The sequence below is a fragment of the Elaeis guineensis genome, chromosome 12, assembly GCF_000442705.2.
Source record: "Elaeis guineensis isolate ETL-2024a chromosome 12, EG11, whole genome shotgun sequence".
Lineage (NCBI taxonomy): Eukaryota > Viridiplantae > Streptophyta > Magnoliopsida > Arecales > Arecaceae > Elaeis > Elaeis guineensis.
In genome coordinates this window covers 71,778,446-71,784,374 of record NC_026004.2, presented here as the reverse complement: position 1 = coordinate 71,784,374, position 5,929 = coordinate 71,778,446, and the positions used below count along the sequence as shown (strand labels likewise).

The window sequence follows — 5,929 nt, the reverse complement described above, 5'->3', positions numbered from 1 at the left end:
CTACCATCATTCTATGGACATACGAATGAGGATCCATACAAATACTTGGATGAATTTCTTGAGATATGCTCCACAGTAAAAATCCAAAACTTCTCCGATGATGCTCTCAGGTTGAAACTATTCTCTTTTTCACTTAAGGACAAAGCCAAGCATTGGTTAAACTCTCTCAATTTCATAACTATTTCAACTTGAGACCATCTTCAGAGAGAATTCTTCAAAAAATACTTTTTAATAGAAAAAATAAATCAAATTAGAAAAGCCATCACTAGTTTTTCCCAATTAGATGGTGAATATTTTTATGAGATATGAGAAAAGTTAAGAGACCTTATCCGTAAATGCTCCCACCATACTGTCCCCAAATGGAAACTTATTCAGTGTTCCTATGATGGTTTATCAGAGAAACACTGACAAATAATCGATGCAGCGTGTGGTGAGATATTCATGCTAAAGAGTGAGGATGAGGCTTGGCAGCTCTTTGAAACACTTAGTGAGAACTCCCTGCATCACATGTCTGCCACCTCTAGAGAACAACCCATATCTTAACAGAAAAGAGGTGGAATATATCGATTGGAAACACTATAGATATCCATGGTAAGGTAGATGAGTTGTCTCAAAAATTAGACCATCTTCTGAATACTAGATACTCTTTGATTCTACCTAACCCAGTCCAAGATGTTTGTACGTTGTGTGCAGCCTGACCCATTTTATTAGTGAATCTCAACTACACCTCAATTTTTTGAGTTAGTGCATGAGCAGGTCCAGCAAGCTCAAACCCAACAAGCTCGTAGATCAGAAAATGATCTATACTAGAACACTTATAACTCCGATTGGAGAAACCACCCAAAATTTTCTTGGAGACCACAGCTAATGGTTGGCCTTGCTATACCTAGACCTAACTATCAGACCCTGACATATAGGCATGGACCATATCACCAATTCCAAAATGCTCCTCAACCCTCTACCAGTGGTCACAGCTCAGCTTTTGAAAAGAAGGTTTTAAAAGTGCTAGAATGATTAGAAGTCAACACGCAGACCCTTAACACCCACACGCAATCCCTTGCTAAGCTAGAGACCCAAATAGGTCAATTAGCAACCGCATTCAAGAGGAGAAAAAGAAGAAAATTACCTAGCCAACCTGAGAGCAATCTGAGAGGGCAATTCATGGTTGAGAGCTCCAATGCTCCAAAAATCTTTTCTGAACAAACCAAATCAATCATGACTCTTAGAAGTGGGAAAGTCATTGAACACACGAGTAAAACTAATGAGACCAACCCTAGACCTCTGACCAAGCTCGAATTACCCAAGAACAAGGAGGACCCAAAAATAGAGAATGAACCAACTCATCGAAATCACTTTACTTTCCTAAAGCCCCATTTTTGAGTGCCCTAAAAGCCCCTACTCCTATGGATAAGAAGGGAGGAAGATTTGACGAGATGTTGGAATTATTTAAGCAAGTCTAAATTAATCTCTCTCTTCTAGATGCAATCAAATAGGTCCCAGCTTATGCAAAGTTTTTAAAAAAATTATGTACTCAAAAATATAAATCTTGATCACAACTTCTGAAAAAAGTATGCCTAACCAAACAAGCTAGCTCTGTCTTTTAGTACGCTACCCCTCTAAAGCTTGAAGATTCAGGTGCCCCTACCATTTCTTACATTATAGGAGACTTTTACATAGAACAAACTCTCCTAGACTTAGGACTCAGTGTGAATCTCTTACCTAGCTCGATATATGAACTTTTTGGATTCAAAGAACTAAAATCCATGTTAGTCACTTTACAGTTAGCTGATAGATCAATTAAGACACCACGTGGGATGATCAAGGATGTTTTGGGCAAGGTAGATGAGGTTCTATTTTTTAGTTGATTTTTTAGTCTTTGACATGAAACTGAGTGGCAATCTAAGGCAAGTTTTCATTATCTTAGGCAGACCCTTCCTAGCTACAGCAAACGTGTAAATTAATTATAGGATAGGAGTCATGGACGTATCGTTTGAGAATAAAAAACTAAGACTGAATATGTTCAGTGCATCCCAAGGACCATCAACGGATAGTTATTTCAAGATAGATGCATTCGAGGACATTATAGAGGAAGCAACATCAATGATTTTTGCATATAATTCTTAAGACACTCACTTGACGTACTTTAGAGTGGATAACTGTGATATAGAAGGAGGTAGCTAAAAAGTAAACATTCTAGTTGATACATCAAATGCTGAAACTACTCTCTCTTGGACAATCAAGTATGAGCTATTGTCCACATTAGCCAATACACCCACAGCCCTATCATTAGAATCACCACCTACACTAGAATTAGAGCCACTTCTGGCCACACTCAAGTATGTATTCTTAGGATCTAATGACACCCTCCCAGTAATCATTGCATCAGACTTGACCCCAGATCAAGAAGCACACTTGGTTGGTGTTTTGAAGGAAAATAAAGAGACTATCGACTGGTCCATTATCGATCTAAAAGAAATTGACCGCTCTATTTATATATACCACATTCATTGTGAGGTAGATGTTAAACCCCACTGAGACATGCAGAGGAGACTGAACCCAAACATGTGGGAAGTAGTGAAGAAAGAGGTGGTAAAATGGTTGGATGCTGGAATCATCTACCCCATATCCGATAGTAAATAAGTCAGTCCTACCCAAGTAGTACCTAAAAAATTAGGTATTACTATGGTGAAGAATGAAGAAGGTAAATTGCTTCCCACTCGCACACCATCTGGTTGGCGAGTGCGCATTGACTATAGAAAACTAAATACCGTTACTAGGAAGGATCATTTTTTATTATCCTTCATCAATCAAATCCTATAACGACTAGCAGGTCAATATTTTTTCTATTTTGTAGATGGTTATTCAGGGTACAATCAGATACCTATATGTTGGGATGCGCAAGGGTTTCATGCATGTATTTTAAAAAAATTTCAATAAAAGAATATTAGATTAAACTATTTAATCTATAAATACATGCATAAGATTTGATCTTAAAACTCTTATAAATAAATCGATGACATTAATTTATATACATAAAAATTTGAATCTAAAATGACAAGCATGTGAACCAAAAACAACATTTAGTTATAGATCTAATCTACCACTTCTAAGATTTCGAACTCAATACCTGAGCATGGGTAGTCAAACTCCATGATCAAGAATATAGATCTGAAAGTCTTCTTTGATTGCTTACAGCCACATAAGCATCTGGCCTCTACAAATGATCCACACGAAGTCCTCAGACCGATCAGCCCTTTGCGAGAGTGCTAGCTCACACAGTCAGCTTCTGATGGCAGATCTGATTTGATCTCTTTCTTTGATCATCTCAAACTTTTTCGATGTCGAAGATGGATAAGAGGGGATGCTGGATGTTAAAGAAAAATTTGATGAAGACTCTCTTCTCTTTGATTTTTCTCTCACCTAAAATTCTAGAATAGTTCTAGGTCGCTCACCCGATAGGAGAACGGTCTTCCCTTTTGTTCACACCAAGAAAGAAGGAAGCCCCTCCCAAACCTCACATCTTAAAAAAATATTTTGACCCCTCTTTCTGTCTGATATCTCATCATGAAAGGCTCTCTATGTTTGGCACATAAAATTATGGCCCTTTTATGGTTGTCGCACAAACTAGGTAAGACAAGATAAGGGCTGGAATTTGTTACAATTCAAATCATTTTGAAATTCAATTTGACTCCAATTTTTTCTCACCCTTATCTGACTCAAAAGAAAATTAGATATGGAAAACTATTAGAAAGACTTCTTTTTCTCGCACACAATGGGCACCTTCAAAAGCTGCCAATGTATGGAATGATATGGATAAGGTATTAAATTGAAATTCAAACCAATTTAAATTTAAATCAAAACCAACTATTTTCTATTCATAATAGATGATAAAAGTAGGGTTATTTTCTAATTTTTTCATGTACAAACTAATTTTGTGTGATGAGAAAAGGTGTGAGACAATTTAGCTGGCACAAGGGAGAGAGTCCCACTCATTTGGGACTCTAGGGTAACCAATTAGATTTTCTTCAAATTCAATCCAATTAGATCCAAATAAAATATGATGAATCTAATATAATTAGTCTTCTATAACTTTAATTAAGTTTAATCAAATTAATAAATTAATTGAGCCATAGATCTGATCAAATCAGTATCATTTTTCTCTTATCGATTAGGTCATCTCATAACCTAATTAGATCTGACCTGATTGAATCAAATTCAATCAAACATGATCCAGACTTTAATGCTCAATCAAATTGAGATAATTAGTGATATAATTATTAATTAATATTCCATTAATGATAGAGTCAAAATTTAGTGGGACTCTTCTCTAGAGTCTCCGTCCACTGAGACTCTTCAACAGAGTCCTCGTTCAGTGGGATTCTTCAACAGAGTCCCCGTCCAGTGAAACTTTTCACCAGAGTCTCCATCCACTGGGACTCTTCAGATTAGTCATGTGATCGGAGAAAAACTTCTAATGTGTGTGACCCTATAGGTTCAAACCTAAGCCAATAGCACAGAAACTGATTTCTGTACCAATCGGAGTAACCATCTAGCAATGGTACCCGACATCTGGATAGGTCAAATGTATGCAAAGCAACACTCAAGAACCTATTTGGAAATAGTTACTATATAATTCATCCTTTTGACCTTTGATGCTAGGATGACTTAGAGTTTTAACTGTCAACTCTTAACAGTATATCTATTATATGTCTCAACCTAATAAATTCTGTGACTCCTCACAAAGATTGCCCTAGCCAAGATCTTACTAAATTAAAATACAAAGCATTCTCTCCAATCTCTTGGAGTTGTCAATTCCATCTTGACTCATGCACCGACTTCACAAGTACTTGACTGTGCCCAAAAATCTTTCGATCCTGAATTAAAAATTCAAGTAGTCCGACACCAAAGCATAGTGAGTTGCTTGTAAGTCACCGTGGTGATCTCAGGTCAGAGGGACACTTATACCTATATCCCTTCGGAGTGACTCTTGACAGCAGAGTGCTTCGGAGTTGGTCACGTTCAGTGAAATATACTCCTACATTTCACCTGCTTCCATACCAATATCTCCATGCTCCTTGATTAAGAGGACAACCAACCTATATGGTACACAATGACCTACACTTGATATGTCTATCATCCTAGTAATAGCATATCATTTCATCGCGAACTCATTTAAAGACTAAACGATAAATCCTCCTATATCAATTTAAAATAGTCCTAAGGACTTTCATCATAACATAGAAGTTTGATATAGAAGATGTACAAGCTTATGATAAACTTATCAAATAAATATTTTATTAATTAATTTATATATAATTACATTAAATAGCACAATCGTCAATAGGCTGATGATTGGCTTTGGGATATATTTTTTAATGACTTCCATTTGTACTAAAGCCAATCGATATGGTATCGTATATCCATCTTCATTTTGCAATCTTCGAACTCCTTTATCACAAGGACTTTAGTTAATGGGTTGGCCAGATTATTCTTTCTGTCGATCTTCTAAAGGTCGATGTTACCTTGATCCATGATTTCTCGAAAAAGATGGTAGCGACGTAGAATATGCTTTATCTGCTAATGTGCCTTTGGTTCCTTTGCTTGAGCTATAGCTCCAGTACCATCATAGTAAAGCAGAATTGGACTATCAATGGAAGGTGTCACTCCAAGCTCGATGATAAACTTCTTCAGCCACACAGCTTTCTTTGCAGCATCGGATACCACAATGTACTCCTCCTCGCAAACTAAATCGACTATGGTATGCTACTTGGAACTTTTTCAACAGACAGCTCCACCATTTAGGGTAAAGATGTATCCCGATATGCTTTTACCATCATCATGATCTGACTAAAAACTGAAATCAGTGTATCCCACGAGTTTCAAATCAGATTCTCCATAAACAAGCTACTGGTCCTTAGTATTTCTCAAA

The 5,929-nt window shown here is 36.8% G+C and overlaps 1 non-coding gene across 1 annotated transcript; it reads right to left on the bottom strand.

Annotated features, from left to right (window-relative positions):
* Positions 1-247: 247 nt before the first annotated feature.
* On the bottom strand, positions 248-353 carry LOC114913338 (small nucleolar RNA R71). The gene has a single exon (XR_003799349.1). It is a non-coding gene; the product is annotated as a small nucleolar RNA R71 (small nucleolar RNA).
* Positions 354-5,929: the final 5,576 nt, after the last annotated feature.